General features: G+C 30.9%; 1 pseudogene; it reads left to right on the top strand.

The window, feature by feature from the left end:
• Positions 1 to 3,829: 3,829 nt before the first annotated feature.
• On the top strand, positions 3,830 to 9,976 carry LOC114392250 (annotated as a pseudogene).
• The last annotated feature ends 4,863 nt before the right edge of the window (positions 9,977 to 14,839 follow it).

Below are 14,839 nucleotides of genomic sequence, written 5' to 3'. Positions count from 1 at the left end.
TTTCAGGTTTGGTTAGTTTTTATAAAAATCTTATTTTGGGCTTGAATTTTATTTCATGGTACCAAGGGTTTTATAGAACTCACATCCTATTCAACCAACTTAACTAGACTTCTTTGGTGGGCTTGAAATTTATTTAAAGCTTAATTAATAGTTCAGAATTTAAAGATATCAATAAACATATCTCGAAATAAACCAATGGGTGTCCAAGCTTTATATAGTTGGACTTAAATCTTAGATTAATAAATATATAATTGGGATAATATTGAAGGAAAGAAAAATATGGGATGATATGATTAGTAGATGATTTTATTCCTTAAGTATGTGATCATGAGCTTGATATCTGATTTATGTAAATGAGAAAATATCTATTGAGAGAGGTCCCGGTACCTTAAGAAATTAATCTTTGGCTTTTCATGGAGGAATGTCCTACTTCACCAGAAACATTGGAGGAAAGATAAAAATGGAAAATAGATTTTAATTCTCATTATTTTCTTTTCTTTTCTTTTTTAATTAAATAAAGATAAAATAAAAGAAAATCTCTCTTTTCTTCTATATTTCTTTCTAACCATAGTTAATGTGAATTAGGCTAGTCGGCTCCAAACAATTCATCCATCAGTCACATTTTCATCTTCGCTGCCTGCATAGTATTTTGAATAGATTGATCGTTGTCGAAGTAAATATGTACTTAATTCATTGCTGTGTGGAAAGTCCTGTGGTTGCACGTTCTATTTTGAATGGTCCACGCGAAAAGGATTTAGAAATTAGTAGTTAATAAAAGCTTAATATAATTCACGCAAAATTTTGAACTATTAGTATATATTATTATTATTTTACTTGTACTCAATTATCTATTTTACATCATAAAGTTTTTAAAATAACTATTTTACAAGTTACAATTTTTTTATACTATGGTAATGCAGAATAGAATAACAATAATTTAAAAATATATTAATAGCGAATTAAAATTCTTAAAATTAAAATCAAATTTGTGTAATAAAAAGTTGCTAGGAAAGTAAACTGATTTTAATCTAAACTTTACAAGGTCTTATGTATGGACACTCAAATGCGAGAAAGTTCTCTTACAATCAAGACAAAATAAAATAATGACACAAAATTTATTGTGGGGTAATGGCAAGCATTCAACTAATAAATCAATACAATCTACATAAAATAATTATTCAGATATGATCAAATATTATCTTGGAAATAAATCGACTAGAGGTGGAGATCATGAGAAAGGAATTCAAATAGGCAAATCAGGTAACGTAAAGAGTTGAGAGAGTGGTGTAAAGTCCCGTTACGTTCACACGAGCGAGAATGATCTATTTAGCAGAAAAATTCATGTTTGATTCTCACCTCGTATAAAATTTTCTTGGACTAACAACAATCATATACTGCAAGTGAGATTAATCTTTAATCTAATGATTTGGGGAACACCCGTGATCTCTGGACTAAGACGAAAAAAAAAGACAAATGAAGGAGCATACAAAGAATCTCATGTGTCATGTGGGATCCATCTTGATAAAGGGAACTAGAGCATGTGTTGTGTCAACAAGTCATGCTAATTTTGGTGGCAAGTGCACGAAGGAGGTGTTAAAAGTTCTCTACCAAATGAAAAATATGGAGAAAAAGCAACATGAGGATTTAAAATTAAAAATAGAGGAAAAATCAATATTTGAAAGCCATGCTATGTAGATAAACCAATAGGATTTGGAGTTTACTATGAAACAATAATCTTCCAAGAATCTTGTGTCCGCTCTCCCTCGGAAAATAAGTTGTGGTTAAAATAACTCGCAAGTTAAGGTGGTTATTGCAAATAAGAATTTTCATAATGGTCTAGACACCATGATGGATAGTGGATTGACAATAAATTGCTGACCATTTTTAAATGAATGTGTTAAGTTGGAATTGCTAAGGTGTGGGAAGTAAAGACTTTGTAGGCATTATTAAAGATATTATTTGAGAAAATAAACTGTATTTCCTCATTCTATCGGAGAACCATATGAGTGGGTAATGAACATGTGAAGTCGTTAGAATAATGACTTTTGACAGTGTCCATATTTAGGATTCTCATGATCATTTAGGGGGATTTGATGCCTTTGGAATAGCTACAGTGGTTTGTGAAGGTTATTGGCTCTTCCAATCAAGTGGTTTAGATAAAGGTTTGTAAGGAACGAGGTGTTAGATGAGTGTTTTTTGTTGTGTATGAGAGCCTTCAAATTGCGAATCGAGGTGACCTTTGGCAAAATTTCAAGCTTTTTAGGGAAGATTATGATGGTCTTTGGAGTGTGTTGGCCTGTTGGGAGATTTCAATACAATTCTCATGTCATATGAGCGTTAGGGAGGGTCTTTTACTTTAAATGATCAAAATGTTGTGAATTTTCAATCTACCATTTAGTATTGTGATTTGCATGATAAAGGTTTCCAAAGGTGTCTATTTATTTAGAAGTGCAGTCAACTATAGGAGAGGATGGACTGTGGATTATTCAACCTGCGTTTATCAATAGAGAATTGTTTTCCATTTGCCTTGTTTTAAATTTGACCATCACCCTTTTTTTCTTCTTTAATCTAGGTGTCAGGATCAATCATTATAGTCTCCCCTTCAGATTTGAAATCACTTACTCGTTAGGACTTCCCTAATTTCATGTAAAGCAATTTGTGAGATGTCCCAACATGGAATACTAGAATCAATTCTTTTCACACAACACTCGAAGACTGGAACAATAGTCTGTTTGGCCATATTTTTCACAAGAAAAAAGTATCGATCAAGAGATTGAATGGCAGAGTAAGGAGAATGAGAATTAATAATAACCCTCACCTGTAGCATCTCCTGTCTAAGCTTTGGAAGGAGTATGATAAGGGTTGCCTTAGAAGCAAATTCTTTGGTTTAGAAGTCATGTTGAGGTGGCTCTAGTTTGGTGATAAAAGTTCATGCTTCTTCCACTACACTATAAGGTTTGAAGGAGACAAAATAATCTTGATATGTTGTAGGATTCTCCCAGGAAGTTAGAGGTTGGCGACAATTTATTTTAAGGGGTTATTTACTACTGAGGTTGGTTTCACCCCCTTTTATTTAGAAGGTTCTTTTTCTCAATGACTCTGCCTCTAGATTGTTAGACAATAGAGATACTAATGAAGAAATCCAGAGTGTCTTAAAGTGCACAGGTAGTTATAAAGCTCTAGGTTGTGATGTTTTATCAAACTCAATAGGGAAAGAGTTGGTTTCACCTTCTGTGAGATGATTAAACATGTTTTTGAGGACCCAATCAAAGTGAAAATTTTGTATGAAAAACTTATTACTCTAGCTCCTAAGATAAAAAATATAGTAAAAATAAAGATAAATAATGCAATATCTCTGAAACACTTCAAATCGATTAGTCTGTGTAATATGTCGTATAAAGTGATTACTAAGATTATTGCTTATAATTTATGAAAAATAATTAAAATATAAAACTGATAATTTATTATAACATTTGACGATAATATTAGGTATGCGAGCATTATTTGATAGATGTTTATTTTATATCATTAAAATTTATGATAAATATTTTCAACACATTTATTTGGTTTCATGCTGAATTAATCACGTTGAAATACCTTAGGTGATTTTAGATACCTGCTATGATTTTTATGGGTGGAAGCAATTATAGGTAGTTTTTGTCAAAAAAAAAAATTATAGATAATTTTTGCATTAAATAAAAAAATTCAAACATAAATCAATAAATAATATTATTTTAAAATCAATTTTATAATTTAATTTTATTTATTTCAAAATTAATGATTAACTAAACTCAACTTTAGAAAATGAATTTCATTGAAAATCAAATTTGCCAACTGAATCAAACACGCACTTTACACGCGACACCGTAATTGAAAATCCAACACAAGAGAAAAGGGCGTTAGGGTTTCGAAGAAGAAGAAGAAGATGGAAGACATTGTTGATCACTTGGCTTTCGAGCGGAACAAGACGCAGTTCGATGTCGACGAGATGAAGATCGCCGGTTCTCTTCACGCTTTTGAAGTTTCTGACAAAATGGCTCGCCTCGTCGCCAGCGATCCGGTTGATTCCTCATTCTCTCTCTCTCTCTCTTCAATTTCGTTCATTCTGTTGTGACGTTTTTTGAAATGCTCGAGCTTCGCGTCTATGCAGATTTGGAACAGAAACTAACTGCATTATATCACCATCACAGTTCTTATTTTGTTGCATATTTTAATTGTTTTCTTCTTTGCTGTGTTTGTCGCGCTTTGTACTTGATGTGATAACTTTGGTGTGGTGTAATGTACTATATGTATTGGATCTAACTAGCTTTTCAGTTTTCAATGTCTTGCAAATTTGTTCATCGGAGAAGTAATTATTTATTTTGCTTTTGTTTTTGAAAAGATCGATGCACTAAATTTTAATAGCGAAGTTAAAAAACAAAAAAGAGCTAGTTTTGTGAATCGTGAAGAGATTGTTTAAAAAATTGGGAAATTGATTTTGCTCGGGAATTGTTTGTCGATGAGAATTGGATTGTTATGGCTATGCAGTTTGAGAATTAGATGGTTAGTTAATGTTTCACGGATGAACTTAAAATCCCTATATGTGTAGCTGCCTGGTGCCTGTTCCTGGCTTCCTGCACTTTTTCTTTTATGGTAGTTTGGTGGTACATGATGATTTTGACTTCCGGATGCCTGAAATCTTGATTGGTTGTCTGCTGTCTCTAGGCATTCAGAAAGGATGACAGAGTTGTGCTTGATAGGAAGGCGTTATTTATGAACACTTTGAGGAAAACAGCTTATGCATGGAAAAGGATTATTGAGCTCCGTCTTAGTGGTTTGTCTATCTTCTATTCTGTTGTGCATAGTTTGCAATTGGTATCTTGTTATTGTCATAAATGGGAGGTTTCCGTTTGTTGTTACAGAAGAGGAAGCTGCTATGCTCAGATCCTTTGTGGACCAACCTGCTTTTACGGATCTACATTGGGTACAATTCAGTCAATTGTCCTGATGGCATTCTTTTCTTTGATATACTACCTATAAATATATATATGGATGAAAATACTGATGAGATAGGTCTAGCTCATAAATTATTTTGCAGGGAATGTTTGTTCCTACTATCAAAGGACAAGGAACTGAGGAACAGCAGCAGAAGTGGTTGCCTTTGGCTCATAAGATGCAAATAATTGGTTGCTATGCCCAAACTGAACTTGGCCATGGATCTAATGTTCAAGGGCTAGAAAAAACTGCAACCTTTGATCCCAAAACAGACGAGTTTGTAATTCATAGCCCCACATTGACTTCCAGCAAAGTGAGTACAATGAGAGAAGGCTTATGGAAGCCTTTACTGGTCCTTTAAGATGTGCGTTGTCATGATATGAGATTCTAGAATATGAAATTGTATTCATACATTCATATGAACAATCAGGGAAAAACAGTTTGTACCTTTTATTTAGTTATTTTTGTATTTACTGTGTTTTAAAGGGTATTTGGCTAACAGGATATCTTCTTGCGATATGATTTTAACTCCTTTGATGCTGATTTAAACAGTGGTGGCCTGGTGGATTGGGTAAAGTGTCAACACATGCCGTTTTTTAGGCCCGACTAATTACTGAGGGTCAAGATCATGGAGTGCATGGTAGTTACATACTTTAAACACCCAAAGTTCTGCTATTATATTCAGACTAAAATTAATTAACATTATGCTCAATTTGGAGGTTTCATTGTCCAGCTGTGAGCGGAGCTTGGATGATCACTTACCTCTTCCAGGCATAACTGTTGGCGATATTGGAATGAAATTTGGAAATGGAGCATATAACTCCATGGATAATGGGGTGCTAAGGTTTGACTATGTATGGATTCCAAGAAATCAAATGTTAATGAGGTTAGTTTCTTTTTACCTGTTTTTACCTACTCTCATCAGAGGAAAATCCAATAATCATAGTTGGGGTTTTATGGTATTCAATTCATACATGGTCCATGATAAACATATAGTCTAGTCCCCTACATCCTCCATCCACCATCCACAAATAATAATGATGATGATGACCATAACAACAATGGATTCTAGTCAAATTTCTTCATTGAATTCTCTGTTGGAAGATGGATTGATGAAGGAATTTATTCTAAGAATTGAGGCAGTGAATTGAAAGGGAGGATATGTTGAAAACTGAACATATAGTAACCTGACTCTTTTTTTCCACTCATAAATTGCAGTGTGCTTATCTTTTTATGGTGATAGATTCAGGGGATGACTCTTTTTAATCTACCAGGGTTTCACAGGTAACAAGGGAAGGAAAATATGTACAATCCAGTGTTCCACGACAATTAGTTTATGGTACTATGGTAAATGTAAGACAAACAATTGTATCTGATGCATCAATTGCTTTGTCGCGAGCAGTTTGCATTGCTACAAGATATAGTGCTGTTCGAAGACAGTTTGGGTCAAAAAAGGGAGGTCTTGAGACACAGGTAAGTTGTAAAATGCCTTTGTATATCCACGTTTGCAGTTTGCTGCTGGAGCATTCTTATTTTATCAATAAATGCTACTGGGATTTTTCAATCTTCTTTTTTACTAAAAATGAATTTGTGGAATGTGAAACTAGTTTGCTTTAATGTGATGTTATTTATTATTTATTATGTACTTAGATTTGCATATTTTGATTTTGAGACCAAAAAAAGTTTTTCTTTTTAACTTCCAGAGAAAGCTTTTAAAATAAAAAGCAGTTTTTTTCTGTGGAAGAAAAATCTTAACCTAACATGAACTAGTGCTAAAATTTTAATCTTCATTGTCTAGATTCAAAGCTGCTTTGCATTCCACCAACATAGTAAAGTTATGTCTTGGTCTGAGTGGGAATAGCATTTCTCTTCTGCTTGTCCATGGAGTTTTAAAAAATCCAAACATCTCAGAAATAGTATGTAATTTGTGATGGGGAGGCTGATGAGTTTCCTACACATCTTTGACATGAAACACATGGTGTTAAGATGTATATATGGAAATAATAATTGGGTGGCTAGGCTTGCAACATTGTCTTCATAAAAGTTTTAAGAGCAATGAGATGATGGACTATTGGACTGGTATATGCATTTTGCTGTCAATGTGTTTTCCATCTATAGTGTTATATCTCTCCTATCTATTTTATAATGTGTCTGACTTTCTGTTATCATTTTTTTTTTTGTCTAGGTAATTGATTATAAAACGCAGCAAGCTAGGCTCTTCCCTTTGTTAGCTTCTGCCTATGCCTTCGGATTTGTTGGTGAATGGTTGAAATGGCTTTATATGGATGTGATGAAAAGATTGCAAACCAGTGATTTTTCAACATTACCTGAGGCTCATGCATGCACTGCAGGGTTGAAGTCCTTGACTACTTCAGCAACTGCTGTATGTGATTACTCATTGCTAATGCTCGTTAGATTACCATTTGATTATAGTTGCTGAATTTAATTGATTAATAAAGCAGCTTTATATGCGATGTAATTTTTTTGTTTTTTGGGAGGGGGTTCCTTTGTTTACTCCTCTTTGCATGTTGAACCTCATTTTCTCCCTTTTCTGTAATGGTTGCCCCATGCCCAATCAGACTTCTGACTTTTGCCTACATTTCTTGTTCAGGAGTTTTGTTTTGTTATTTGAAATATTCTGTTTTGTTGATTTGTCTTTTTTGTGCATTTTTCATTGTAGTACATTACAATCCATTATGCCACCTATATGTATGTCAGATAACAAATTGTATCAGTAATATTCTCCTCATTTAAATGGTCCAAATGTCTTTGATGTTATCGTTGTGCTTTTATTACTATTTTATAGTATCCTATTATATGGTGTTCACTTTGCAACTTTTAATTCTTTGAAGTTCAAATTAAATTAAGTTTACTTAAATTTGCAGGATGGAATTGAGGAATGCCGCAAACTATGCGGTGGCCATGGTTACCTTTGCAGCAGTGGTCTCCCTGAGTTATTTGCAGTCTACATTCCTTCCTGCACATACGAAGGAGACAACACTGTGCTGCTTTTACAGGTTTTTTAAATGTTATATATAGCTTGTACCATTATATTGTGTTATTTGTTGATAAATTTTTTTAATGAAATTTCTCATCTGCAAATTGGTTTGTGCATCATGATAACTTGCCTATTTGTGGAGGGGTTATATTTTATTTTCTTGTATTTATTGTGTTCTCTCATGTGTTGTTGTAAACGTCTGCATTTTTAGTGTATACCTTTGTAGTTTTTTATATGAAAAAAAATACTGATCCTTGTTTTTAGTTTAAAATTTTACGGGTATCAATTCTAATAGTATTTGGAACAGGGAGAAACTTGCAAAAAGATTGAAATAATTAAAATAATCATCATTTATTTTTCTTATATACTCTGGTGTTGCTGTATCTTCATGCTTTGCCCAAGTATTCTCATGTGCCCCTTTGACATTTATGCTCTTCATACATCCTAGTGCAGTCTGATTTGTGAGGTTTTATCAGATATTGTTAACCGAGAATGGTCTTGAGTTGTTTGATAACTTCCTAGAAAATCCATTGTAGGTGGCTAGGCATCTCATCAAGACTATTTCTCAGTTGGGCTCCAGGAAAAAGCCTGTTGGTACAACATCTTATATTGGACGAGTGGAACAGCTGATGCAATATCATTCTGATTTTCAGAAAGGTATAACTGTATAAAGAAATTGGATTTGCTCGAGAATTTGCAAATTCTAACCTTTCCAATCTATTGATGTCCCAAATCTAAGACAATTTGAGATAGTATTATTAACTATGCCTCTATTTTTCAGGAGTTATAATGCATTAAAATATCTTAGATATTTATGGCACTACGGTAGCATATATGTTATAATCAATTAGGGCTAATCTTAGAAACTAATTTTGGGGCTGTATATCTTTATAATTGGGATTGAATCATTATAATTAACGTATCAGTTGCTGCACACTTTGATACTTCACTCAGTCTTTCTGGTTAGCCCCTTCAAAGGTAGCCTTTTTCAGAACACTAGCAACTAACTCTGATAGGCCACGATTAAGGTGTGTTAAGAGTGACTGCTATTAAGGTGGATTGTTAGAGTGACAGGTGAGTAAAGAGTTTTCACATTGGGTAAGAATGAGCAAGTTAAGCAATATATAAGTGAGAAAGACTCATAAACCTAATGCCTTAAGGTTTTGAGTTAGATGTATGTAGTGTTAAGTTCATTATGTGATTTGCTCATGGTTCATTGATGGAGATATATAATGTATAATATGGCAGAATCAATTAGTAGTAATCTTAGGAACTAACTTAGGATTGTTTATCTTTATAACTCATACCAACACTACTAGACTATCGTTGGATGGTCTAGACACATTATTTATCCCTAATAAGATGATTTATAGAATTCATAAGTTAATTATATTATTATGTTGATTTTTGCAGCGGAGGATGGGTTGAAGCCTAATGCAGTGCTGGGAGCATTTGAAGCTAGGGCTGCTAAGAAGGTGATTGCTTGTGCTCAAAATCTTAGCAAGTTTACCAATCCCGAAGAAGGTAAATGATTTATCACTTAAACTCACAAGCTATATGCTCATGTTGATTTGTTTTTCTTGGTGTGGTGGGGGAGACTGATGAACAACACTTTAACAACCACAGTTGGCTGGGTAGTGGTTACCTTAACTGATTCTACTGATGTTTGAGTGCGTATGTGTATGATGTTGTAATTAGATATGATCTCAAATGCTGATGATTTTCTCGATGGCAGGTTTCCAAGAATTCTCTGTCGATCTAGTTGAGGCAGCTGTTGCTCATTGCCAGTTAATTGTGGTTTCCAAGTGAGCCCGGTCCCGCAACAACTTCGTAATGCTAGACTCTAAAATAACTTATAACTGCACTGTTGATCCTGGAGAAAGTTATGTATTGCTTTCAATTTAAAGGCGGTAATAAAGTTCTACGAAAGTGAAACGAAGTTGACATCAATAAAATTATGTCATGGAAGTTATAAATTTATTTATAATTATCTGTGGATAAAAATATTTTTATGTCGATAACCCTGTCTAGAAATAAGAAGAAAATGAGTATAACAAAAAAATATAGTTTAATTAGAATATACTAATAAAGGTTTTATATATGGTCATCAATTATTATTTTTGTAATAATTTCTTTAAAAGTAATTTGGAATATTTTTTAATTAATTGACAATGTAAATTTTTACAGTAATATGCAATTAAATTCAAGTAACATTTGCCCGGCATAATGTTTACTGCAAAAAGTAGTCATTTATGATGCTAATTGCAAATAATGTATTTTATGTGATGCTTTAAATCCTCTACATAGTAAGGACTGGAATTTATGTTACTAGATTCATCGTTAGTGTTTTAAATTTTTATTTATAGTGGTAGGTTGGCTGTCACCTTATTTATTTATTTATCCAACCAATCAGAAATTCTGGATACCTCTTGGTTAAAAAAAAATCATTCACAAAAACTATGAATGGAAAAACTACTATTTTTATTCAAGTTATTTCTCAGTCTTAAAGTTAATTATTGTGAAATATAATCATTACTATTCTATCGAGGTGCTCATTGATTTTTTCAAGGCAATAACATTAATTTTTTTTTTATTGAATAGACCCTGCTTTTGTTTCCAGAAATTGTAAGAATCATTTGCTTTGGTTTTTGAGATATGTAAAATAAGATATCGTTCCTTGTTCCTAAAATTATTTTTTGTTTCAGATGTTAAAAAATGTTGAAAGTTAGTAACCAAACGTTAAGTGACAACTTGAATGCTACAATGGACTTAAAATGACCTTGACTCATTTTGAGATTTTTTGTTGTAAAAATAAGGTATCTCCGTGGCACATGAGACTAACTCTTATGTAAAAATCATCAAAATGAATTTTTTCTCTCACAAAAAAATCTTTTTTATATACACCATCAAAAAATTGAAAAGAAAAAAATCTATAAATTTCTCATTGTTCATGGCTGATGCAATCTATCTTCTTCTAATGGCCATGGGCTCATTTATATGCCACTTCTCCTTTTCCCTCTCTTGACATCCTCTTTGACAAAATAGAAACTTTGGTTTTAGATGAAATGATATGTGGGAAGGAGAAGTAGAGGGCACGAAGGAAAAAGGTGAAAACCCTAAAGTGAGATGAACCAGTGGTAGGTTGGCTAAAAAAAGGATGAGGGTGAAAAATCTGAATGGATCATCAACATCAATTTAGGAGTTTCCAAAATGGTAGTGGTAGTGATGGACCAGTCGTGGGTTCTATCCAACTTCACATATAACACAACTTTGTTCCTTGTTCAGCTGTAGCAAAAGTTTGGTTGGGAAGGACATTTATGGCCATGCCTTGGTAGTTGCTGAGATGCATGGATAAAGAAAAAGACACGCAAAGATCCCTTAACAAATTAACACCCCTTAAAAAACAACGTCGTTTTGGATCCACTGTAGCATCTCTAAGGTGTAACTTAGCACTACGTGAACAAGCTGACAACATTTTGTGATTGAATTTTAACATTCATTAATTAACATCGTGGATAAAATTAAAGATTGTAGTTCTATAGATAAATAATAAAAAAAAAAGAGTAAATGCTTACTTTTGTTTATGAAAATCAAATTACAGGAATTGTTCACTTTAGTTCTTGAGATTTGTAAAATATGAAATAAAAATGAATTTATTTTTTATGAATTGTGAATACAGTTAGTAATTATAATATGTATATAATTTTAAATTAGTTATCATAAAATTTAATAAATTTATTTTATATAATAATTTATCATCAAATAACACTGTCAGATTATATATATACCGTACAAAGAATTTACTCATAAAAAAATAATAAATTACATTAGATAAAATTTTCCATTTTTTTTTTTTTGTAAAAACATCAAAACTTTAGTCTAGAGTCCGGACCATCCTCCTGGTCCATAGACATGTGATTTTGAAGCAGGGACCGTGTGTGTACCCTAAACAAGAAAACAAAACAAGAAAACAAAACGTAAAGGCATGCCGGGGATATCACGTCGTAGTAGTACAAGATTTGATGGTCATCATTATTAAGGGTTCTTCTCGCTACCAACTATTGAGCATATATACAGTGTTATATACCAGAAAATAGCATATGACTTTATAAAAAATAAAAAAAAAGAAACTAGTATAGGAAGTTTGACCAGACAAAATTACTATAACGGTTAGTGGTGTCGACCAAGAGTCTGACGCAGTGTCTCCAGTTTGAATCAGATAAAAAAGTGTTTTAACTTTTAAGGGTGTCAATAATAGAATTTGTTTGGATGAATTTTATGCAAGTTTGATTAGATTTAGATTTGAAATCTTTAGATACTTCTATTATTTAATTTTTTATGATATATAATATTATGGACTTTGATGATAATTTAGTAGCATTTAATTTTTAGTTGAATGATATGTGAATGACTCAACCAGAAAACTTTAATTCAATATTTTGATTAATCAATTAAATTCTATTTGTCCAAGATATAGTCGAATATGTTAACTTGTGATTTTGAAAAGTCAGCAAAAAAAAAAAAAAAAAAACTTTGTGATTGAACAAGTATAAAAAGTTATGTACAAAACATTAATTTCAATTTAACCTTGATGTAAATCGAAATTTGAATGTCAACTTGATCGAATTTGACAATATTTTGACTAAGTATTACAGAATGTAGAGTTTTAATACTCATTAACTGAAATTGAAAATGTATCTTGAACGAAATAAAATCAAAGTTAAATCACAAGATATAATACAGTGCAATTTCATAAAATATAAATGAACTTTAAATTAAATGCAACATTAATATAAAGAAAGCATTTAATTTGAAAGCAATTTAGAGAGAAAAATATAATAGATTGCAAAGAACTAACGCTCATTCAAAAATATATTTTAACCATAAAAAAAATAAAGTACTATATAAATATCTGAAATGTAAATCGAAGCTTAAAGAAAAATGGGTTTAAGAAACAACAAATACATGTTTTGAAATCAAATAACAAAATTAGTAAAATGAGAAGTTGTTCCCAGCGGCTTTTTAAAAACAATTCATTTCTATATTGATTTTTCTAAAACAATTTGAAACCAATTCGAATAATTTGGATATAAAATTAATCTAATTAGAATAATTTAAAATCAATTTGATTTAATTTTTTTACTAAACCAACTTTTACACATTCCTATCACTAGCCACCTTAAGTTGTTCATGTCTCTCCTGTAAAAATGTGTTTTTCATCCGTAAGGTTCAAATCAAGAAAGGATTACTACACACAACAATTTTTATACTAATTTATCCTTAGACTTGGACTACACTTACCTTTTACAAGAGGGTACTCATTAAATAGTAATTATAGTAAAATTACTTAAATGCTTTTATTTAAATAATTTTGTTTGGATTTATGCTATTGAATTTTTTTTAATAATTCTTGTTTGGACTTACGAGATTGAAGCATTTTAAATTTTGTTTCTAAACTGAATAATCTTGATTAGTATAATTATATAGAGTAATTGTGTATAATATTTGAATTATTTTAATGTGGCCTTTAAACTGTTTTTTTAAGAAAATGTTAGAATAGATAAAAAAATTATAGTTAAATTGTCTTTTAAAATATTATTAAAGGATTTTAATTTTTCGGTAAATACGAGTATCCGCAAATACATGCTGATATTAAGAAAATCCACAAATATTTGTTTAATAGGTACTTGTGCATGTACCAGACAACAATGGTTTTAAAATTGATTAGGTTATGACCCGATTGAGACACCAAGTTGATGAATTATGATCAAATTAGAGGGTCACTTATTGAATCGATTAACTCAGGTAAACAATAATGTTAAATAAAAGAAAGTTGAGCCTGAAGGAGAATTGTACACATTATAATTTATATAATTATTTATTATTATAAATTATTTTGTTGAATATTATCATTAAATTATTAAAAAAAATATTATTTTTCACGACATACAAATTTTTTTGGAGGGTTATAAATAAGTCCATGAAAAATATATAAAATACATAAATATTAAATTATATTAAAATCAAGATAATAATAATGAACTATTATATATTGTTATTAAGATTAAAATAACATTATAGGGGCTTATTATTATATACTACGGTCGATCCTTTTTATAAGAAATAAATTGTGTAAAATAACTAAAACTTATTTCTTATAAAAAAATAGCAACTATTTAATTATTATATAACAATTTAACATGTTATAAAAAGATATTATTATATTATTATATATTATTCAACAGTTAGCTATTAATAATTCAGAAATATATTATTATATTATTATATTATTATATATTATTATTATATATTATTATATTATTATATATTTCAGATATTATTACATAGTTAGCTATTAATAATTCAGAAATATATTATTATTATTATATTATTAATATATTATTATATTATTATTCAACAGTTAGCTATTAATAGTTCAGAAATAATTCAGATATTATTATATTATTATATATTATTCAACAGTCACCTTTCTGTTTTATAAAAAGCTTAGCGGATAATAGTATGGATACTTAGCATTCAACATTTGAATTATCAAGCTTCTGTCATGAATTCCAATTTTCAAAGGCAACCATGAAAAAAAAATTAAATTACTATGTTGTTCCAAGAATAATATATATTAAGAAAAAATTGGTTTAGGTTGATCACTTGAGTAATCGATCTGATGAGGAGTTTCGAGTAATCTTATCACTTACTCGAGCTAATTTTAACAACACTGTGAGATATAAACACTGGACGGATATTTATCTAAGAAGATAGGTATCGGTCGGTAACGACTACTTATGTTTATAAGTCTGTTTGAATACAAGCCATAAAGCTCTTTTGAGTCATATACTCTATATTTTCAGT

Source organism: Glycine soja, chromosome 17 (genome assembly GCF_004193775.1).
Source record: "Glycine soja cultivar W05 chromosome 17, ASM419377v2, whole genome shotgun sequence".
Taxonomy (NCBI): domain Eukaryota; kingdom Viridiplantae; phylum Streptophyta; class Magnoliopsida; order Fabales; family Fabaceae; genus Glycine; species Glycine soja.
The sequence above is the reverse complement of the archived record's forward strand: the minus strand, read 5'-3'. Positions and strand labels throughout refer to the sequence as shown.